The 25,079-nt window shown below is 40.2% G+C and overlaps 1 protein-coding gene across 2 annotated transcripts in view; it reads left to right on the top strand.

The window, feature by feature from the left end:
* kcnb2b (potassium voltage-gated channel subfamily B member 2b) overlaps positions 1-25,079 on the top strand; it is an 88,665-nt gene that overhangs the window by 28,339 nt on the left and 35,247 nt on the right. Inside the window, exons 1-3 of one of the 2 annotated variants that reach the window (XR_003691526.1) lie at positions 9,688-9,756; positions 10,444-10,485; positions 10,598-10,678. The exons of the other annotated variant lie outside the window; for it this stretch is intronic. The gene's annotated coding sequence lies outside the window, so the exon portion shown is untranslated. Of the gene's footprint in view, positions 1-9,687; positions 9,757-10,443; positions 10,486-10,597; positions 10,679-25,079 lie in introns of those variants that run through there. 2 annotated transcript variants of the gene reach the window in all.

Below are 25,079 nucleotides of genomic sequence, written 5' to 3'. Positions count from 1 at the left end.
TCTGTATATTGTATGAGATTTACGTTTATGTTACAAGGTAGACAATCCTTTTTCATCATTGACGTGAGGAAAAGTATCCTTAGACGTCGTTCTAGTGTTATGCACAACCATGCATTAGTTAGCCAAGCAAGTAGCAACTATAAAACTTTGAATTTACACAAATAGGCAGAATTACCTGTCGGAAAGAAAGCAGGCAACTTCGGTGTCCCTTTTAAAATCCTTTCCATGGAAAAGCCACTCCAAAAACTTTGGTCTTGTTGTTTTGCCTGTCGTGTTGTCGTTTTAATTCTCTTTTTAACTTCCTTGGCGACTCCGTTACATACGTCCTTGAAAATAGGCGCAAATCCTCCATTTTCAACAGGCTTTCAAATCTGCCGGCAGTCGCAAGTGATCTTCTCCCCCTCCATCTCCCTTTCACTGAGTGAAAAGCGTGAAAGGCAGAGGTATGTCCCTCTTTGGCTAATGTATTTTAAAGATGGAAACCCAACACGGAGACCGTCATTCAAGCAAGTCGCTCGTATGTATTCTGAATGATTCTGAATGGCAGATTCTACACGTACGAGAATACTTTGATTAGTTGGTGGAAGTAATTACACATGAATGAGCACATATTTATGAAAGAACAAAGTTTTTTCAACTAAAGAAATTACACAATGGACCTTTAAGAAAGGCCTGTGTAGCAAAGGGTTGTGCAGACTTGTAGGCTCCTATAGCTGGTATTAATTAAATATCCGGCTATGGAGGAATGGTGGGGGGAAACGTTGCATTATGAGGACTGTTCTATCCCATAGTTTCCTCCTCACAGAAACCATTATTCGGTTTCATTTGTCACATGAGGCATGCAGGACAGCCCTGTGATTAATGGGGGCTTTATATGGGTGTGCACATCTCCTTCATTTCCCCCTTACATTCCTGTCTTTATTGTATCCCTCTCCTCTCTCCTGTATCCATAGCTCCTCACTCCATTTGTCTATGCTTGTTCTGTTTAACAGAAACAGCAGAGCATTTGGTGAATGATGTGTCTTTCCCTATTTTTTGACAACACCTAATGAATGCTTAAAGAAGTTGTGATTGATAGGGATCAGGAGTAAATATGGGAAGACAGCTGCCAGCCACCTTGTAGAGCATACGGTAGATAGATAGATAGATAGATAGATAGATAGATAGATAGATAGATAGATAGATAGATATATAGATAGATAGATTGATTGATTCAATGTTGTCTAATATATTGCACATAATGTACAGATTGGCAAATAAATTATGTGCTGTGACCCCTTTTTGACTTATCAGTGTAATCCATCAGTGTAATTCGACATTTTGGGAACGCTGTGGTGCCCAAGGTTTGGCGAAAATCAAATACAATATATTACAGTTGTCAGATGAATCAGAGCTGATCCATAGTCTGTCCTCCAATTTCATTTTGTCGGATGATGAAATGAGTGAGTTTTCCTTTTTTCAAACTCTTTAACTTTGTTGTTTTGTAGAAGAAGCTCCTCTGGATCTGACCCTCCCCGGCGTGACCTCACATCTCCGGGGGATGAGAGGATAGGTGACAGTAATTAGCGACCCTATTGAGATTGGGGTGACATTAGCCATGGTCTAATTTAAGGCAAGCTGATTATGTGACACACTGACACACCTGAAGGGTTTCATCGCCATACTAGAGGACGTGAGCGGAATTTCTGGGTTCTGCCCCTAGCCTAATGATATCATTGATTGACTCTTGTATGAGGAATGCCTGTAAACAGTTTCTAAGGTCCAGTGCTATTAGCAGTCTTGTCTCTGAACAAGGTTTTGAGAGATGTAATGAGTTCCAATATGAAGCCTGATATAACCAACGCATGTAGATATAGAACATACCCCAAACCCGTATCCCATCAAATTGCTGGCTGTTAAGAGAGGTAACATCATCTATGTGGATGTTTCCCAATGATGGGAGTTAAATATGTGTGATGTGTGTTTGGCAGGCTTACTAATGATCAAGAGGCCCCGCTGTGTGATCTCCTATTACTACTGAATGTTGTAATTTGCTGTACTCTACATGAAAGCCGTCATTAACGTGAACAGCTGAATGACGCTTTGTTGCTGATTGCAGGAAGCGGCGCGGAATAACTCTGTTGCAATGCTCCTTTTTATAGATTCACATGAAAACACATAGCATGTGCATCATGGGTTCATTAGGTCATTAATCATGCAGTATTATCACATTACACAGGCAGGCGCATGCTCAAAACCACACATACAAAGACACAGATTGCAAAGATTATGTGTGAGTAGGATAGTGAGGCTCATCCCTGTCTCAGCAGTGTGTCCCAGGAAGTATTGACTTTATTACTGCACCACTGACGGCTCCACCCACTGATAACCATCAGCTGCATCAGCCGCTGGTCTCAAGCACGTCTCACTTCATTAACAAGGCCATTATCACTGACGATGCTTATCAGAATGGGACGGACACTGAGCATTGATGTGTGTGTGTGTTTGGGAATGTCTACAGGGAAAATATTTTTTGCAACTGTCAAGGACTTGATGACTTTCCTCTTATCCAGATCCAAGAGAGTCTAATGTGTGTATGTGTGGTCTTGTCATGGTCTGACATATAGGATGCGCCAGCCCATTCAACACACAGCGCAGCAGGCGTGACACTGCGTGAAAGGATCTGTTAACTGAGACAGAGAGTTTGTCTGTGTCCTATTATGAGACCCATTTCAGGAAGCTAGAGAAGCAAGCCATCATCATAGCATAGCCCCGTTGTCTATCTCCGCAGCAATTTGCAGATCCAGTCTAGTAGCCAGCACCAGCGCGTGACTCAGTGCAAGCCAATTATGATTTATCCATGAAAATGATTCATGGCATTACTTTATCCAAACCTGTGCAGCGCACATGGAGTCTGGCACACTCCCTATAACTGCCTGCATTCATAAATCATGTTCTGAATATTTATCGATTTGCTTTTATGGTAGAACTATACATTGTTTATACAACCCACAATTTTGTATAGCATCCTCTCCTGGTGTGCCACATCATACACTGGCAGTAACACAGATTTACGTGGCATTACTTATTTTGATGTGCCTTATTTGCAAAATTATTTACTTTTTTATTATTTTTTTAGAAGAGCTATAAAATTATTGGAAATGTCAAAACAGTTGGCCTTTTGGGTTTATGTACAATACCACATTAGGATGTGCAACACATGAAAATGTGCATTAGCATCAGCTAATCCACAAAAATGCTTTTGCGGATATTAATGATACACTGTGGAATCCCTTGGAGGAAGCTGCTAATTGTTAGATATTGGAGCCTCCCTAAAGTCTGGTCTAGGAAATAGAGATGGTAAAAGCTCTTAGAGATCACTGCCATCACAGTGAAAAGCTTTCTCACCACACGTGGCCCTTCTCACTTGCCGGTACAACGGCACAAAGTGTTCTTCAGTCAAAAGCTAAATACACTTGTCTGAAGAGATGCACAGAGGGGAGGAGCATTAAGGAGTTCATATGACATGAGTGGAGAAACTTATGATTATTGATTATTTATTAGTTCGTTTATATGACGTTCTGTTTCACTATTGTCTTGAGAGGTATTTCCCCATTGTTGACCTATAAAACAAAAAAAAAAACCTTATATTAACAAGAAGATACTCTTATATTCTTAAGATATTACCTGGTTAGTTCGTAGTTATTTCTGTGATGCAATGTAAAGAACTACCAAACTCTTTGTATTTGAACACATCTGTGAATTAAGTGGTTCTTTGAGAAGCACTGGAGAGTTTACATTTTTCCTCTTTTGGTGATCCTTTTAACAGTTTATAGAGAAAAAATGTCACAACGTACTTTTTGCGAGAGCACAAGACCCTCAGACTCAACAGTTGAGGCAGGGGCAGTGAAGCGTGCAGTCTCCAAGTTCATTATGTTTTTTTAAGTGTACTGTACTGAGTGCCCTCCTGGAAAAGACTACAATGACAGTTAATAAGAGGATGGGTGTTGGCATCCAGCCTACGTGTCACTTTACTAAAGCTTGACGCAAAGCAACACTCAACATGTGCACACAGCGGGGCTAAGTCACCAAAAACACATAGTGTATACTGTAGTTACTTATATATACTCATATTTACACATATATGCACAAAAAAAAAATCTAATATACATGTTCTTATATGTACATACATACACCATACATGTAGAGATAAGGAAGGTTAAAACCGAATGGCTCTCGTTAAAACCGAATGGCTCTCGTTAAAACCGAATGCCCAACCCCCCTTCTGAGATATGAAACATCAATTGGCACTGCATTGCCTTTTCCACCTTCACTACAGACAATGGTGCAGGACATCCATAATTCATAACATCATTACATATGTACAGAAGGATACTCTCTTTGATTTGTCTTTGCAGGTGTTTGTGTGTGTGTGTGTGTGTGTGTGTGTGTGTGTGTGTGTGTGTGTGTGTGTGTGTGTGTGTGTGTGTGTGTGTGTGTGTGTGTGTGTGTGTGTGTTTGTGTGAGTGAGAGTTGGGTCATGTTTAACAAGCATCATGGTCAGGGTTGCTGTACAGTCTGTCTGAGTCAGTGTTGCATGTTCACTAAGTGTTTGACTGAGGTTAATCTAGTTAAATGGGATTGCACAACGCAGTGTGTATGTGTGTTTGTGTTGGCTATGACAGTGTTTGTTGCTTCGCTGTTTGGTATAAAAGTTCTCAAAATGTGTGGATAGTTGGAATGTGCTAAATGTGTACTGTACTTGGTTTATTTCAAAAAAGGATAATGCTTCTAATCCTCCTACAGATAAATTCAGTCTTCAACAGTGTTTTTATGCCTCTGCGCCAGCGACAGCTGTGGCCAGAGGCATTATGGAGGTCTAAGGTCATGGTCGCTGTGCATGACATGACCTTATGTCCCCAACAACTGATTAGATTTTGTAGGTCAAATGTCACTGTGACCTCACAAAATGCTTGTTTGACCATAAGAATTCTTACGCTTATTATGACAATATTTTACACAAATGTCTTAAGGATAAAATGATAAGGGGATGGCAGTTTATATCCAAAAGGTCAAAGGTCAACTTCACTCTTGACATCATAATATTCTGCAAAAAGGCTTTTCTGGCCATTATTCAACGCATTATTCAGGAACAGATCTTCTGTGCTGGCGAGTTGAAGGTGTGTGTGAAGCATCCATGTTTTGCCAAAAAATACACATAATACCATTTTATTAAATTGCTTCAAATTATTCACTAAATATATTATATGAACCTGGACAGACATGGATGCAAACTGCAACTTGACTGGTTTGGCATCAACTTTGATATCCTACCACTTGTACTAGATCTGCAGAATGCTGTGCGATATGTGATTTATGCAGGAGCAAAACAGTAAGAGGGAGAGAAGAATTGTTATGACCTTTATGAGTGCAAGAACAAAAAATGCTTCTGTTTCCTCTTATACTTAGAGCTTTTTTCTCATTGTCTGCCTGTCTCTCTCTTTCTATTCCCATGACTTGGAGCTCATCCTACACAACCCTAATCTTGTGTTCTGATGGGGATTAGCCCAAAATTCAGACAGTTCTTAAACCCTGGGATCACAGTCTTGCTTCAGCAGGCAGCTCCACGCACATTATGTCTTAAGATTAAGATGCGGCCTATATGCTTTATTCTCACAGCGCTCTAAGCCCGAAACCCAATTTAATTAAAGAACAATTGCAACTCTAATTGTTTTCTAATTGCCATTGCATCACTGGCTTGTTGGCAGAGTCACTAAGATGTCTTGGTGTTTTTTCCGGAAAGCTGCCCACCCGCATAACAAGGAGGGATTGTACCGGAAGTTTTGAGTGGATAGAGAAAGACCCACTCGGATTGAATTACTTTGCCATTACTGACCACTTAACAGTGGAGACTTTGGCTTTTCCCCCCACACAGTTGCATCTAGGTTATGAAAGTCTAGATGATAGGCACTCTATCCAATCCACTTTCCGGAGACAGAGGTTGGAGACAGAAAAGTAAGAAATACACATCAAGCCTCCAAAGTCTAGTCTTGACTGATTCTCTAATGTAACATAAAAGTCAAAACTGTAGGCAATTTTGAAAGTAAAGAGGTTTGATTATGACTTAATTGCTCTTTAAGAAGGTTATTATGAAGCATCAGAGCTGTAGTTTGTGGTTGATTGATGGTTAAAGGATAGTAGTGGGTTTCATTATGTGGCATTTGTCAGTCAACTCAGCCTTAATGTCTTGATTATAACCCACAAATCATCAGGAGCAGAATTAAGAATCACATGGCAGTCTTAGTTTTCATTTTAACCACATTACCACTAAAAACACAAAAAAACTCTTCTTATTCTGCTCTGGTGGCCACTTGTGCACCAAACATAAAAACCCTTACAATAAGCTAGTGAATTTCCATCAGGAGGAATGATCTGCAGAGAAAAGTCTGTATTTGGCAGGTTACATTACGTCCTGGATTTGTGCTTTTCTGCTGAGATGACATCACCGCACAGGTCAAATCCTTGAAAAGAATTGAGGTCAATTGACAAATGACAAAGATGTTCAATGGTGTGCGCTGATAAGGCTAGTTACCATGGTGATTTAGATTGTGATAAGATTAGTCAGTTACAGCGCTGTAATGTTAAAGGGACACGTTGGTACATAAAACATATACTATTTTGACATTTTAAAGACACAACCCAGGAAGCATTGAACCAGTGATTTAAGGGTCAGGAACATGAATGTATTAACCCTCTAAAACCGCGTCTTATTCATATTTTAATAATTTTATAGCGAAAAGAGATAAAAACATACCGTCTTTTGCAGCTTTTGCGGCTGGTGTCTTTGGTGTCTTTATAGCCCTTACAGGAGGTTTTCTTTCCAGAAGAACTTGTGCCTTTTTTCCGGGTCGTTGAGCAATACTCAATACTCTCACACAAGTCAGAATAGTAAAATGTTACCAAAGATTATCTTACTGTTTATGCCAAAACTGAAAACAGTGATGCCATTCAGAATGGCATCACTGTTTTCCGTTTTGGCATAAATTTGGGCCTTTTTTTGAAGAAATGTAAATAGTTTGTCCTTTATATGAGTTATAATGTTCATTATGTTTATTTTTGCACTGGATGACTCCAAATATATAGGAGAACTGTTTTAGACAACACAAATGCTTGTGTAGCATTGCTGTGTGTGTGTATGATAGCAATAAATATGACATTATTATTTTGAGTATTGGCATAAGTGAATGTCATGAAGGCAAAAGCGTCTGGACTTTTTTTGAAAAACTGTAGATATTTTGTCAACTGTATAAGTTATAATGTTTATTTCTTCACAGTTTGACTCCCAAGACATATGTGTAGTGTTTTAGACAGGAGATTGGCTTAGCTTTTATTGCTCTGTGTGTGATATCAATACATATCTGTGAGATTCATGTTCCGTTTTTATTTATGTATTTGTCTTTATGGTGCCACAACCTTTTTTTACATTCAAGTGACCTCACTGCAGTACAAGTATTCTAATAACCCAGTTTGTCCTGAAAAAAATATGTATATAGATTGACTGTGGACAACAGGGTTGATGTTTTACAAGCTTTTATAGAAAATAAAACCAGACGGACCATGAGTTCTCAAAAATACCTGAGGGTGCAGATTAAGGAGAACTAAATAAAGTGTTTGAAGATGCTGCCCTATTCATTACATCTTCAATGAAAGTTGCGCACTGAGCGTAGAATACACTTCCTTACTGGTTTGTTAGAATTCAAGGATACGCAAAATGAGTTTCGACACTACTAATACTACTACAGCATCTACGTTTTGGGTAAGAATTGGTTTGTTACAGAGAACACATTCACCTCACCTGTAAGAAGAAAACAACTCTCTCCTCTCTGTCTCCTCTTCATTTATCTAGAGCTGTTTTTCTGACATTAATAAAGCAAATACAAAAAGCAACTTGCTTTACTGTGTTTACCCGTTCCATGGTTTCGTGAACTTAACCTCCTACTTTCCCTCTGAAGTGATGTATTCATTAATTAGCTAAAAAAATTGCACTTTAGAGGCAGAGCTTGTGTGCAAGAATATCATCTGTTCTGAGTGGGCCAGTGCTGCTGACCCTTTGCTTGCTGCGCGGATGATTGTTTGCTCCTCACTTGGTGTAACACATTGTTCTATTCAGTCAGGTCAGCATGGAGACACACTGTTGTATTGGTTATATAAGTACTGGTTTTGGAGAATGAATATTTGATTGAGGCCCTTAATGCAGAGTGAGCGTTCAGATGAGGAGGCGGTCAGTAGGCGGGGAGCAGCGAGCTACATCGCTGTTCAGTGGTTGGCAGTATGCCAACACAGAGGAGAGCTTTTACTGTACCCACTCTTCTACTCTTCCAGCTACTCTGCAATGTTCTTTTCCTCTTATCTCCTCTCCCTCATTTCTTGGCCCATCATCTTTCTTTGCACTTATGTTGTCAGTTTTCACTCCTCTTTGCCATTAGATTTCTCTTTATTGCTGATTTGCGTCTTCGTTATCTGCTCTCAAACTCCAGCCTAGTCAACACAAAGTCAAGGGGCATTTGAGTGTTTTCCAAAACATTGAAAAAATGTAACTTCCTTGCCTAGGGTGTGAGATAATTTGCATGGAGGGATGTGGGATGTGTGTACGGGTATGAATGCACATGGCTGGGCAAGTGCCCACTGCTCATGTTTATGTATATGACTACATGTGCATCACAGCTCAGGAGAGACATTCGGTGTTCGGTCACATGTTTGACTAGTGACGGTTTACGCATGTCATTTAAGGCTGTCCGTGAGTAAGCTGAAGCCTGTTTACAGTAATATGTAAATGTGAAGAGTTATGTAAACATGAATAACATAACTAGCTTTGCAACTGATATCACAGACTGATCTCATGAAATGGTGTATGTATGACACGCCAATTCGTATGCCATTATTGGCGTGTTATAAAGACACGTACTTGCTGTTTATCAACGCCGTTTTGCCTCCATTGACTTACATTAGCTTGCGATTGCATGTCAATTTACGCCGTAGCGAGTAGTATGAAACGGCAAAATCCGCGTAGGGAGGTTGGTCGGGGGATGGGTAAAACATAGGACTTTCACCCAGGAGACGGGGATTGTGTCCCACGTCTCACGTTTCCTAAACCCAACCCCTTTCTTTTCCTAAACCCAACCGGTTCTTCTTTTCCTAAACCCAACCTGCGTGTCACGTTCCCCAAACCCAACTGTAGCTTTCTTCTTTTACTAAACCCAATCGGTTCTTCTTTTCCTAAACCTAACCCGTCCGCTGTATACGGGGCTCAAAATGCGTACAGATAGTGGCGTGTATGTTTATGCGATAACACGCCAAGTGGCGTGTACGTCCGCAGGGTAGACACAGTGGCACAAAAAGTTGGTATGCGCTATATGCGGCGCATAGGGGCGCAGCACCGTGGGGGCGCCAAAGCATGGTAAAAAAAATTGAATAAAAGAAATGTTAAAAATATTTGTTTTGGTGTTTTCGTGTGTTTCTAAATCATTTCTGCATTTCCTCAATGTTATTATATAACATTGTAGAGGACTAACAGGCTTGAGTAGGCGCTCTGTCTCATAAGATTCCATCATAGATGAGAAGAGAGAGCGGGTTGCGCTCCCGTTTATATATGTCAATATGTTATATACTATGGCCACGCCAAGACCCGGGCTGTTGAAGGGCGGGTCCGTTCTTGGCGTGGCCATAGTAGGATTCGTAATATCGCGAGTGGGGGCGCCGTGAGCGCTGAGCGAACAGGTACAGTAGTGAGTTGTCGTCTGTGGAAAAAGATGGATAAAGCAAAAAAGCTGTCGGTGGCTAAAAATAGAAAGAGAAAGAGGGAAAAGGAGAGCATGTCAATGGATGCAACAGCAGTTAAATACGTGGATGGTGAAAGGCAACAAGTAGGATTTAAAGTGTGACCTCTGTGCTTGGAGGCTTGCAAATATTCATGTTAACAGACTAGCTAGCGTTTGCTAACACTGGGAATGTAGCAGCCAAATGGGGGGTTACAGCTAGCTTAGAATATGCAGAACTGAGGTTGCTGAGCTGAAAACTGGAAAATATAAGGTAGCATGTACAATAAATGACAAGAATCTGGAAAACATAACTAATGCTATAACTTTGGTTTACCATGGAATCATTAATATATTTTGTGTTACCATTAGCTGTCAGACATACAGGCTAGGCCTATACATCTGTACATCTGTTGGGTGACAAGCTGTAATTACAGGGTCACATCTCTCTCTCTCTCTCTCTCTCTCTCTCTCTCTCTCTCTCTCTCTCTCTCTATTTAAAGGTCTCTGTGCTAAGTGGCTCTCCATATTTGTACTTTTTAAAACAGCAGCACAACCTTACTGCATAATAGTTGTCTTATCTAATGCCATCACTAGGCTGATTTAAGAATTGAATTGAGGCATTTAACAGTGAGTTCATTTCATTCAGGTGTGAGGATGGTGGATCAGGAAAGACAGGAGAAGGCAACAGGTAGGTCTAACATTAGGTGGAAGTGTAGGGGGAGCCACTTGATACCAACAGATTCATTTCTTAATATTATGGAAAAACTAATACATAATGTTTGTTTGACAATATGTCTTAGTGGAGAAGAGCACAGGCAAGGAGTGAATAAGACAGACATGAGGTCGGCGATGGCTAGAGATGAGCCCAGTGATGACATCAGGTAGGAGTTCTATTAGTTAGACCACACAAAACTAAATGTCCACTATGGTTTGAAGTTCTGTTGACCAACCTATTCACTGTGTCCTTTTTGGGAAAAAATAGTGCAGACAGAGATGGAAAATATAACAATTAGCCTATGTCTGACAGCGGGGACGTAGTAAACATATCAGAACTTGGGGCCCACTTATTTGTTAAAATAAATTGTTGTTGCATACCCCTCTGACACTGGGTAGTTGCACCCGTGCGTAGACATACACGCGGATCGCTCAAAATGCGTACAGATAACACGCCACTTGGCTTAAGAAAGTCGGCGTGTATGTTTACGCGAAGTCATGATGTCATGTTGGATATCAGAAAACAATCAATGCTGAATTAATAATAATGAGGATATGTAAGACTAGTGGTGGAGGGCAATCCCTGTAGGTCATAGCCTACAGCAGAGGTGTCAGAGGAAAGCTTTTCCTTATAATTATCTTTTGATGCTGTTCAAATCCTTTCTAAATAATAGAGGGGGGAGCCATGCAGAGAAGGGAAATGAGCCTCAGGGCCGCATTCAGTCGTAGAATAGTAAATAACTTCTCACTTGCTCCTGACAGAATGCCGAGCACTTTCAGATACCCCACTATATTATCAGAGATCTAAGCTGAACCTGCGTCGTCATGGTTATCATCCGTCTTGAAAAATTAAACAATTTGATTAATCTGTGAATCAAGCAGAACTTTGCTGGTTTCACCTTCTCAAATGTGAGGATTTGCTGGGGTTTCTGACTGTTGATGACATCATCTTGGGCTCTTCAAAATTCAAATGGCTTTTCACTATTTTCTGACACTTGATAGGGTAAACAATATTTAAGAAATAATCAAGAGATTAATCAGTCATGAAAATAATCATGAGTTGAACACTACACTGAAAAAAGCATTGACCTTTGAAACATGGACGTTCATTCAATATATATTATATATTTATATAGTTATATAGTTATATTTGTGTCTCTAAGATATTTCATTTTGTTGAGTTTGGCCATTTTTTGGATTATTCATTTTTGGATTAAATTAAATTGGGGATGGAGGACAAATAAAATATAAAAAAATCTTATTGGAGTTATCCTAAATTTAATATGTTACAGTACATATGAGAATGAATTGCAACATCCATAGTTAGGTAGCCATATAGGGAAACGTCCCAGCATGCACTGGGGGGTAACCCACTCAAGGACATACAGTAAGTCTCATTTTATGTGTGTTCCTGTATTGTTACTGATGTTGTTGTGTGCTTTACAACGTTGCCACTGTTTCCACATTTTCCATTAGTTATATCTGTAAGACTGAGACCGGTCACAGTGTTATGTGCATGATTGGTGAGATGATGGAGTGATTCAGGTTGAAGACAAGTTGGTGTAAAAAAGAAAAAAAAACTTGGTTCCTTCTAATATCCTACTGAATTCAAAAGGAAGGCTCCAGAAGCTTTCCAAATAATATCTTTTTTTTCTTTCATTTATGGCTTAACAAAAAGCTGAATTCCTGAGAGTAAAAACAAAACAGCCATTGGTCATTTAAAAAAAGCACACGCTAGCCAGGTCAGGTTGTGGTGCAGCTGGTGTACTCACAGACAAGGGAGATGAGATAAACTGGGACTGCTATAAGTTATTTCACCCCCTTGACTTCCCTTCTACTGTGGATAAGGTTAGACAATTGGACAGCCACTGTGTCACGCATCTCTTTCTCTTTTTTCCAGCCAGCTTCTCCTTCTGTTCATCTGGGTGTTTTCATTTTTAGAGGTTATAGCCTTCTAGGAAGGGGTGCAGCTGTGTGCTGGCGCTTTTTCAGCTCTCCTTTCTCCGTTGTGTCCTGGCTCGCCTGCTTTCCCCATGGGGGAGGTCATGGAGAGAGGAGGTTTGGCTCACTAGTCTAATGCCTCCCTAATTGTCGCTCCCATGTGGGTGAGTGTGAGTGAATGATAGGGAAGGGGAGGGAGGGGTAAGGGACGGATATGGTGATACAAGGTTCAGTTCTCTCACAAAGGCATAGGCTAATGATAGCAGCGCGGACGCAGAAGGAGAGCCTGGTATTTAGTTGTGTGCCCACCTAGTCTGCCGGTAAAGGAGCGACAAAAAGGGTCCAAAGGCACCGTCCATGGTCACAAAGACGTTCACTGAACATTCCACTGTGCAGACAGCCATATGGGAAGTCAGCATAATAATGGATAAACATGCATGGACAAGAAAGATGTAGGAAAAGAGAGCGAGGAAGGGAAAAAAGGGACAGATGGTGAAAGGTCAACAGCATTAACGCTCATATGGATTTACGGTTTTCATAACATCTTTTACAACGTTTACAATAAGTGTTGCTGTTGTGTCACTGTTATACGTCTTGAATAATCAGGATTTAATCAGTTGAATTTGAGACTAAAAATAGATGTGTGCAAACTGTTAAATGAATTTAGGAGCATGTGTGCGAATAACGTATTTTCACACTTGAGTTTGTTTGCAAATGCGGCATCCAGTGGCTCCCATTAGCTTTGCAACATTTAAGTTTTAATTTGTTGTCTTTCTGTCTTTGTTACTGGAGAACATATAGCGTGTCTCAGAGCAGCTAAAGCAAAAAAAAAGGTGCAACTAAAGCCAGAAGCAAAGATATATACCTGTGTATACCTGCACTGCGCTTTGCCTCTGTGCTCTGCGCCCTACCTCACGGTTGTACCTCTTATCAGCAGTAGTACTGCATTTCACACTGTGATGGTTATACTTTCTTAATTTTATTAATCCGCGGTTGCATGACGAACCGTGAGGCGGTCTGTTACACCACTACTGTATATTCAACATCATTGACTTTATTGAAGAATAGAAAATGTATTTGAAAAAATAGAAAACATTACACTTCATAATGTTTTGTATTCATAACACAATTGTATTATTGTTAAAAATGAGTTACAAGTATCACTGTACACCAACAGTAATAGCCATTACCTTATGTAAGTCACTCTAAAGCTGACTGGATTGAATTCTCTAGAGGTCAAATGGCCAAATTTTAAAGCACTTTAAAGTATGAAATAAAAAAATAAAAAACAGTTTGAAGCAGAAATAATTAAAAACCTAGTATACCTTTTCTATTCAAATAAATGAAATCACTTCACTTATAAATGTCTCCTTGTATTCCTTCTATTAAAGAAAATAGATACACTTTTATTGCACCCCTAAAGTTTTTATTTTTTACACGCGCTCCTTGGGGGAAAAAAGTGAGCGTCAAGCCCTGCACCTGTGTTTGTTTAATTTCCCTGGAGTTATGAAATACTTTATTTGAATATTCTTTTGACATTTAGTTGGATTTGGGGTGTGAGTTCCCAGTGGGTAAAATGTGCTCCACTTGTGCTGTGGCATTTAGCCGTTGCCATGGTCGTGTACCGTATTTACCGACTGCAGGCCACAGTGAGTTCTTGACAGCTGTGTGTGCGCATATAAGCCCAGGGTTTGGCTTGTGTGTGCTCGTATTCTACACTGAACTGCTCGCAAACAATTTGAGATGTGAAATGAAATCAAGTTTTAGTAATGTTATGATTACTGTATGTATCAGTTCAAAGCTCCCCTCTGCCCTTTAATATTCTGTGCCCTAATCTGTTCCCGACGAAGCCACCTCCTGCATAAATATGAATATTTACATAAAGATAAAGAGTCAAATAACATTCTGATATCATAATTAGGAGTGATTGATTCTCTGCATCATCATTGTTATTAATTTTGTGAAGGGATCATTATGTAAATTAAAAGGACTGCATTTCATTAAAATGAACTGTCAGCATGAGAGGAGAGACTCATTAACTGGAGCTGCAAGGGTTTCTTGTGAATGATTTTTCTTTAGCCCTTGCTCCAAAATCGAGTTATTCTTAGCTTTGGTAGCTCCGGGCAACTGTTGCCATGCATATATATCCATAGATGTGCTTTGTAGCACTGGCTTTCTTTCTTTCTTTTTTTTTTCCCAGTAGTGGGGAGGCACAGGGCGAAAAGAAGGTGAATGGTGAAATGAACCCAGGAGACCATTGATTTCCAACGAGTGTTTGTTTCCATAGCGTATGGAACCGTGAAATGTTCATTGTTTAACAGTAATGCTTGGATTGTCGCTGGGTCGATGGAGAGGTTCCCTGGTGGTGTGCAAAAGCATGATATAAAGTCAAAATAAAAATATGAGGCATGGCGTAAATTTATGGGAGTAGTTCTGGATTGTGCAACAAAGCGTGGTTGTTTATGTGTGTATGCACATGTGAGTGCATCAAGCAGCGGCTTAGTTGTTCCTTCTGGCCTGATGTGGGCAGATGTTTGCGGAAAGCTTCCCAGAAAAGAAAAGCTCCTTCATGTAAACATTTCAACAATACCTTATAAGCTTCTTATAGACTTACATGTCATTGCTGTGTTTGACCTTCATGGCTTTTAATTTACTTTTTTTTGTATTAATCTGCTATAACTTTATCATCTCAATACCTTGATGGGGAACTGCAGCTGCACTGGCAGCAGTTTGAAGAGGACACTTGGATGGATGGAGAGGATTTAAGGGATGCAGTGTGTAATTAGCTCCTTGGTACATATACGTTTCCTTTAATAGAATGTGGATAGATTACTTAGTTGGCTTCCTTTTCGATCTGAAACTGAACTCTGTAATTGAACACTTGACCGAACATGAATGTGATACCGTAGCTATTCTGAGCCTGTTACACATCATTTCTTGTCATCACATTACAGGAACCCAGCTTAAATGAATTACTTTTTTTTTTAGATTGTGGGCAGTTTTGGGTTAATATTTTGTTATGAACAACACAACGACTATAATAGGGGTGTCACGATTTTGGTTTTAAATCGAAAATTGATTGAAATCAAAAGCAGAATCAGTGATTCCCCCAGTATATTTTTTCTCTCTCCACTCCCACCTACTTGCGCGCGTCTGAATAAAAAATAAATAAATTTAAAAAAGAACAGACACAGTGTAGCTTACTGCAAGTAGCATGCAACTAAAGACACAGGGTAATGTTAGCTTATCGGTAGCCTGCAGCTGCTCTTTTCCAGACACCTGAAGTCACCAGTGTGGCAACATTTTGCCTTCTCCATGAGTGAGTTATGTAAACAAACAACGAAGGTAAAGCCTATGGGCTCCAACGGGACTTCATGGTGCGTTCATGTACATCTCGGTAAACTAATGGGGCTTTCATTGCAGCTAATTAAAAAAATAATAAAAAATCAAACTGTTGTCGTAAAGTACTGCCATCTAGTGGCTCTTATTGTGGCATTGCCGTCACTTCTTAAAAGAAAATGTTTAAATCGAAAATCGAATCGTGACCTGAAAATCAAAGTCAAATTGAATCGTGGATTTGGAGATTTGTGACACCCCTAGACTATACAATTCACTTCAGTATTCTATAACACCTGAACTGACTTGTACTCAAGTGCAAATCAGTGTTGGACCTGTTGAGACATTCGGCTTAGGTTTTAGTTTTTGTTGTTGTTGGTTGCTCTCCCTTTATAACTAGAGTGGACTTGATGGATGGAAGCTGTATCGGCTAAACTCTCCAATGTCTGATGGCCAGTGATTACAAATAAAAAGGGGAGAGAAAAGCTTGTGTGTTAGCCTTGGCGCTAAGGGTTAGGACAACAATCGAATTTCCTCAGCTTTGCTTCATCTATTCATGGATTTATCCCAAGCGAGCCTTAAGCTGGCATTATTACCTCATTGATTCTGGTCTGGAAGTGTGTGTGCGAATGTACGTGTGTGCCAGTGCTTGCTGACAACATGACATTCCCATTTCTTCTTCACTTCAAAGCACAGGAGCAGTGCTTGATAGAAGGTGACAGTGTGGAAAGCAAAGGAAACTTGTCTCTGCCAACTTTTTAACTCATTGATTGGCTGCTAATCAATTTGATTATTTATCTTTCAATTTCATGGAGTGTGAGCTAAGAGAATGAAGAATGCTGTCTGCATTAGGAATTTGGGAGGAAGATGAGGATGCGTTATTTCCCTTTAGTCGTACATGCCTCGCACTGCACCACTAAAAAGTTCTGAAGGATAAACCAAACTTGTGTTGTGATATTATGTACAAATTTTAAAAATACATTAAGAGAGTAAATATGTCATAATCATCACAATCCTGATGGCATTATGGGTGTTTAAAGTAAATCTGCACAAATTCTTCACATTGAGTTCAACGTTGTTGAACTTGACGCGCAAATTTTCACCGTACCAACTGCAAAACCGTCTTGACAGTGCTGACCTCTTAGGGAACAAGGGGAGCAAGAGAGTCCAAACTGATAAAGCTGTGTCATCATTTAGTATTTTAGCCAGTGTATTGGACTGGAGAGCTTTTTTCCCTCTTCAGTAACTCCTTATTGAATGAAATGATGGTAGAGCTCTCAAAATAAAGGGCTAGTAGCCGAGAATAGAAATTGGAAGAAGAGGGAATTGACTCTTAATTTCCTAACTCTTCATGTACATGTACATATATTCTCCCTTTATCTTTGCCTTTACACTGTTCTTGCCTTACCTTCAGACACCCAACCAGCACAGTTTAACATCCTTATCCTTCTCCCATTTCCATATTGCTGACTGTCTCTTCTTAATCACTACCCTGCAGTCCTGTCCCCAACAATCTGACCCGCCTCAACCTCCTACCTTGTCATGTAATCTTTGGCCTGAGGGTTCATTTCACCTCTGAATATCTCTACTACCATCTGTCTTCCTGCAGTCTCCTTATCTTTCTGTAACTGTCACTGACTGAGCTTCCACAGTCAGTGGCTACATCTTTGTGATTACGCTTTTAAGTAAACATGACTGGACCACACACACGCATTTCTGTACAGGATAATATCAGAGAGCTGCAAACCTGCAATGTGTTCCTAAAGACAGGCAAACCAGTATTTAACATCCACAACCTGCAAAAGAAATGCCTCTTTGGCTTTTTTCTACCCAACTTCAAAGTTATGTTTTGAACTGTCGTTGTGTTTTCTGCAGTAAGAACTAATGTTAATCTTATTTTCATGTGTCAAGCTGGTTGTGACAAGCTTATCATCATAAAACAAGACAGTTTTATGCAGCATTTTTATGCAAATCAAGCTAGTCATAACTGTGTCTACTCATTCTATTTATATTGCTGGTTGGATGCTAATATTTATAACCTCTCACTTTTGAATTTAAACTGAAACAACACTGTGCCAAATGGAGAGATACAATGTGATGTAAAGCATCAAGACCTCTCAGTACAAACAATAAGACAACTTTGAGTGCTTTGTGTTGCCGTATGGAGGCTACTGATCTAGATATACGCAGGTGATAAAAGTACTATATAACTAATGTAATGTAACTAACAGTGATGCTACAAATCTGTATTTATGACTGGTATCACTACTGCATAATGTTATGATCGTCCGGTGCTGGGGTTTGAGGGTTGAGGTGTGTTGGTCTGCCTATCCATCTGCTTTGATATTGAGAAAACCTGGAAGGATAGTCTGTCTTGGCAATGTGCTCTGATATTTAAAGCTGCATTAAGCTATATTTCTGAATCAACATAGAGTCAAATGACTCCCTGTAAAATCATCAAACCAAGTCAATGCCAGTTTCTATAAAGCTAAGGGCAGCCACTCCCAGGGCAGAAACTCCCATAAACTGGTTGAATGCCACCTCACGTTTGAAATGTTTATTACAGGGGTCGGCAACCTTAGGCATGCGTGCCACCATGGGCACGCGGGACCTTAACCAATGGCATGCTGGCAATATGTGTGCAAGCGAGTTATTGATGTGTTGAAATCATGGTTGAAATGCTGAAGCACTCTCTCATCCGCATGCCAAATTACAATGTTCACAGTTGCGCGACCTGTTATTTACGGTAGTTTGATTGACTTGTATCCCCACCATAGACTGTATAAAAACTATCCCCATCCGTATGCAGAAAAGACCCACCCTACTCTGCCTCTGCTCTGATTGGCTAGTAGGCTACTTGTAACACTGCTGGCGGAGGGCAGGCCCACTAGCTAAGAAAGCTGAAGTTAATATTTGGGCATTCCAGCCATCATGGACAGAAGAGTGAGAAAACGTTCAAGGATGCGGCAGACAAGACTGAATCTATCAAATGTGCCATGTCCAGGTATGGGAAGCAAGCTAACACATTCATAGTCTTTACAAATCAGAAATCATGCTACCAAAGCAAGCTATCACATTGCTAATTGCATTGCAAAACAGGGAAAGCCATTCACTGATGGAGAAATATAAAGGAGGCTTTCATCTGTAGCTCAGATGTTTTGTTTGATAGCTTACCAAACAAAGAGACAATAAAATCAAGAATAAAAGATATTCCCATGTCAGCCAGAAGTGTTGAACGACGCACCGAAGAAATGGCAGAAAACAGCAGACAGGTGGTTTGAAAGAAGCCATGGTATCGTAGGTAACGTCGCACTTGATGAGAGTGTGGATGTAAATGACATACCACGTCTGGCAGTCATGGCAAGATACGGTGATGTACGACACATGGGCTGCTTTTGTTGGAAAGCTGAGAATTTTTTCAAGAAACATTGCCACCTCCACTTTCCACTACTTCAGACACTTAAGGGAGCTGTCCACGGAGCACAGCATCAGATCAGCACCGCTGAAATATGCAAATACATCAGCAGGCTTGAGTCGGAGTTTACAACACGATTTTGTGAATTTCAGAAGTATTGACCCATGTTCTAATTCTTGATTAAACCCGATAGCTTTGATGGACATGAACAAAATTTATCTCTGATTGACTGGTTGGATATACAGGACGTGGAAATGCAGCTGATGAGCTGACGAAGTTTGCAGAGCCACGGAAACAGCTGGAAACCGCCGCGAAGCATGATCACGGAACTTGCATCTTCACCTGCTGGATATCTACCAGAGAAGTTTTGCTGTCTCAGGAACGTAGCATTGGCTTTGCTGACAGTCTTCGGATCAACATACTGGCCCTCATTTATCAACCTGACGTAGAAACCAGCGCAGATATGAGCGCAGAAATCATCTTACGACAGGCTTCACGTGTGATTTATGGAACGTTCGTATCACACCAATCAGAGCATAAGAATGGTCGTACATTGATAAATGCAGCGGCTGGAAACGATCGTAATTTAAATATCACGCCCCAATATATTCTCGGTTTTGAGGCCTCGCCCCTACAATTTACGACATGGCGAGACGTAATCCGGCTGAGAAGCGGCACTTTTCAGAGGAAATCTCTGGTTCATTTGCACTAACGTGTGTACTTTTTGGCAGCCTGAAAACTGTTATTAAAGGCTGTAGAAAGAATGCGGAATGGAAAGAGATCACTGATGCGGTCAACAGTGTTGCCGTAGTAAATCGGACTCCAGCTGAAGTTTAGCCTATTTAATTTATACATCCTTGACGCATTTTCTATAGTCCTAATAGTAATATACAGGCTTATTGCAATCTCTTAGTCCTACATGGTGTACCTATATTTAAATAAACACACGGCAGCGGAGTTTATGCAGTGTTATTTTACTCGTGTTTTTTTTCATGAGTCAGAACGAGATAACGAGATCCTCCGCCCCCCCCCGTGCTGGACCACCACCACGACCCTGTCTCCTGACAGCAGAGGGGCTGGGAAAACAAGCCGAAATAACTCGGTCAATGGCAGAAATAAATCGTTCACGACATAGAAATGAAAACCTGAATAATAAATAAAAATGTTGTGCATCGTCATGTTTCCTGTAGCCTATGAATATCATTGCCAAACATAACACTATAGTCTACCTTTTAAAAGCGAGGAATAATAATATCCTGTCTCCTTCAGTTGGGGCTGTTCTGGACTCTGCTCTCTGGGCATCGGGTCATCTGGCTCCATCGCTACATTTATGGCACCCAGTTTCCCTGCGAGATGTTGTGCAGAACCCCACAGGCTAAAACAATGTTGCAGACTTCTTCTGCCGTGTATAGGGTCCCCCCCCACTGATGCGAGCCATCTGCCCTTAAACAATCCGATGGAGCGCTCCACCGTGGCACGTGTGCGTATATGTGCACTATTGTACCGGCTCATAGAGGTCTTCTAAAAGAGCCAGATCTGACATTGCTGATAAGTGATCAACTGATGACTTCTCCTTCTCCTGTTAAACTGATTATATGCTGCACTGCAAGGCCACGCTGACTCAGAAACTTGCGTACACAAGTTCAGACCAGACGTGAGATGTGATCGCAGCCTACGCTCACGTCCAAATTCATAAATGCCGAGCTTTGCGTAGGAATCGGCGTACGCCCGTCGTACGCCTGTTTTAGGTCGTACGCACGTTTCATAAATGAGGGCCAGTGTACAGTATCTCTGTGATCAGATATTCTCACATATGAAGAGCGCGCTCAGCCCCTCCCGCAGTCGACAACTGACCACTCTGAAGCTTGTGTGCAACTTAAAGTGACTCAATATGAACCCCAGGTTATGGAGCTCAGCAAAGAAAAGCAAGGCCAGGGATCACATTGACTGGTAGGCATCTGTTTAATGTAGCACATACAAGGGCTCTGTCCCAGTCTCTTTTTTCATCTCAGATGTGTTTTCATGGCAGCATTCTTGTAGTGTTTGTTACACTTAATTCTCCCTTTGTGACATTTGCTGTCATTGCAACCTTTTTTAAATGAGGGAATAGCATTGCAAGCAGTATGCGAAATGGGAACTGTGCATATAAGTCTGTAAAACATATAAGCTCGAGTTGGCTGCCTGAACTAACTTGCAGGCTTCGCTCCATTTGTTAAAAAATGCTTAGTACAGCTTTAAAACGTATACTCAAAATCCTACATTAGGATTAGAATTTTAACAGTTAAGAAAACATAAGAGCGAGGGAGAGAGAGAGGTGGAACACTAGTCCGGCTATCACCAGACCAAGCTCAATCATGTAAGATTGAACATTAGTCTGGGGGTCTGCTCTGTATTTTCTCTGCACAAGACGCGTGATCAACGGGCATAGTTCAAATGACTCTGTACGCAATTGGATAGTCCGGGCTGCTGCCATTGAGTGCTGGGCTTCGGAGTGCAAAAAGCTGCTTGGTCGCTTCTCTATCGTCATCGTGTTAAACCCGCCAATAGCGCACCAGGTGGATAAGCCAGTTTTTGATTGGTTCCCGCAAATTTGTAACGAAAGCAGGATAGATAAAGGTACAGGTTTCCAGCCTGGCTGCAGGGCAAAATCAAATCGCAGGCAGATCGGGCTGGGTTTGCCCAGTCTAGTGGAACACAGTTCATTGCACTGAACATCTAAAATATTTCTTCATGCAATCTTCATGCAAAGTTCATGCAAAAAGCTTGTAAGTAGAACTTGGTGTGTAATGTGATTGTTGCGGGCAAAAATCCTTGATTATGCGGCACGTTTTCTTAAAAAATGCGATGGAATATGTGGGATATTTATGCAATTTTATGTGATGAAATTGCGGGAACTTGCAAAAATTGCAGGAACTTGCAAAAATTGCAGGAACTTGCAAAAACTGCGGTTTGATGAAAAATAGAAAAGAAAAAGTGATTCCCCCAACACCCTGCTTTTTTTTAAAATTTTATTTCAAAAAATTGTTTACAGATATTCAGTCATCGCAATACGTAAACAAATAAGATACAAAAATATATACAAATAATATAATATGAAAGTAAAAATAAAAGTAATAGTCTAAACAGAGGGAAATAAAAGATACAAAAGAGACAGACTTTTAAAAATCGTTAATAATATAGACAGCAGGAGCACTTAAACAAAGAAATTTGAGTAGACATCAGATATTAAGATAGCTTTCTTATTGGATACCAACTTAAGAGACTCAAAGTACATGTCAAATTCAACCTCCAACACCCTGCTTTTCGATGATGTTCACGTTGAGTAATTACATCACTTCATAACGTTCCCATGGCAACAGGGGGAAATGGCTGCTCTTGTGTGAAGTAAACGCAACATTTTTTCAACTTTCTGCTAAGATATATGGGACTTTTTTTGCAACAAAAATGCGGGGATTATGAAATCATGCAAGACCTGCATATTTTGCACGGAAATCGGCAATTTATGCGGCGAAAGTGTGGCGTATTTGAAAAAATGCATAAATATTCGGACTTTGGCTGATTATGCATTGAATTATATAATCGCATAATCGCGTTTTTCTGGAGGGACTGTTTTACCCAAGAGCCATAATGTTATATGTAACCATACTATGTATTAACATTAAAACCATACTATGATCCATACAGAAAGTTATATGTAGCACAGTATGTCTCCTCTTTACTCCTGTTAAATCATATTAGACTAAGGCTATCCAAAGTTGATTTGTATGCATTTTGTTTGAATTTTGTTTTACAGCCAACTTAATAAAATGTTGGGTTTATATTCGGGATTGAGTCTACAAATACAGTTAATGGGTACGGCACGAAGATGGAGATGACGGGAACAGGCTCAGTAGGCAACAGTTAGCTCCAGTTAACTTTATTATAAAGACCAGCTCGGGCGGAGCAGACTGCCGCACAGAGGTTGAACTACCAGACTCTGCTAAATGACGTCCGGGGTGCTTTCACAGTGGTGTGGCCGTGGTGTTTCTACGGTTTATCAGTACAGTTAATTCCATGGCAAGCCACAACAAGCAGAATGCTAGTACTAAGCCTCTGAGCCTGTTTTAGTTGAATTGTTTTAGTTGTTTTTTACTTCAGTCACATCAGCCAGACCTACAAACTTGTAGAATCAGTCCGCCAGTGTATTGGTAATCAGTAAGGCTCAAATTGTGACAAAACTCTTCCTATTAAATACCTGCTTCCATGTTTCAGGTAACGATAATATGACTTATAGTCAGCAGTGGTGCAAGTCAGATGTATATATGCCTTAAGGATACTATGTTGCAAGTTAGCTGTTTTTTTAAATCTTTTTTTATTTTGACATATTTTACTTTTACTCCATTCTGTCGAAAGAAAAAGAGGTAAGAGTAAAAGGTGAAAAAGCACCCATACAGCCTAATGGAGGAGATTACGTCATAGTCACATATACCCTGCCAGCAGTATGATATAAGAAAAGGCAATAGAAAATTGACCATGTAAAGAAATATGACTGTCATAGCCCATATTCCAGATACTTGGTCATCCTTACAGGCTGTAATGGCCAACTATTGCCACCAGTCCATAAGGTACAATAGATTTTACTACTCTACTATGGACACCTTATCCATCCTCCTGCACTGGGGGCTGCAGAAAACCGTAACCATGCTCACCTCATTAAAGGAGTAAAGGAAGAGAAACAAAAATAATAGCAGAAGTGACAGCCTTATAGCTCAAATAAAAAAAAAGCTTGTTGAATCGTTCCAAGGAAACACTTTGGATACTTCTCCAATAGTGTCATCTTTCTTGGACCAAATGTGGAAAATTCAATACACCCACTTTGTCATTGTCCCTGGAATAGCTGTGGCAGTATTGATCATGGTATTCTTCCGTTTTTGGCAAGGAGTCCTGGTCTCTCACTCTGGAGGACAGAGCACTCAAAAAGTGTTCCCCCAAAAATACACCATCCTTCACCCTCCTAACCGGTCTGGCTAAAAGAAACCTGCAGTCAAATAATGATATCATTCCATTTTTGGGGTTTTGATCTTAGAAATGGATGTGAATCTTATTATCTGAATCATTTCAGGTATGTGATGTTTGGGTTGATATGGACATACACTATTTTTCATCATCTAAGAGCGAGAGAGAGAAAGTAAATGGCTGTCATATCTTGCAGAGTGAAGTCATTGGTGAAAGGCTATGGGTCCTTTTAGGAACAATTTATTAGCATGCTTCACAGTTGCTCTGCAACTGATAAATAATTGATTTGGTTTGGAAAATCAAGATGAATGAAGGTTAAAGGGATGTTTATATTTCCCACCACTGTTACATTAGATGAAAGTTGAATCAGCCCATCCAGGGTAATTTGGAAATGGAAAACATTTGAGCAAAATTTGCTAAAAAAGACTTTCATGTACTGTGTCACAATATATTCTAACCATGTTACAAATATATAGCAGCCGTATCCTTTCCATTTACAACAAGGTCTTTAATACCCAATGCACACTGTAGTAAAATTTCATAGATAAGAAATTAAAGATAAGAAAACAGCAGTACCTTTCAAACACAAAATGCAGCATATACAGTAGTACAATATGATCAACACAGGTATTATAGCATTACAGTCTCCTGTCAAAATGTTGTCTCCTAATGACCCCTCAGATCTGTCATTTCCTGGGCAAGGCTTGTAAAATGATGCAGATCTAAACTCCTGTCAGAGTAATGTCAATGAAAGAGAAATGTATCATCCCCATATTTCCTTTTCTCTGGAAATGGGCTACAGTATGTCAGTCACTACAGATGCCACAAGGAGGATTATATTTAATTCTCTCTGGTGCCTGACATTGAATTTATTTGTAGTG

This window comes from Perca flavescens, chromosome 22 (genome assembly GCF_004354835.1).
Source record: "Perca flavescens isolate YP-PL-M2 chromosome 22, PFLA_1.0, whole genome shotgun sequence".
Lineage (NCBI taxonomy): Eukaryota > Metazoa > Chordata > Actinopteri > Perciformes > Percidae > Perca > Perca flavescens.
This window is presented reverse-complemented; position numbering and strand designations above follow the sequence as displayed.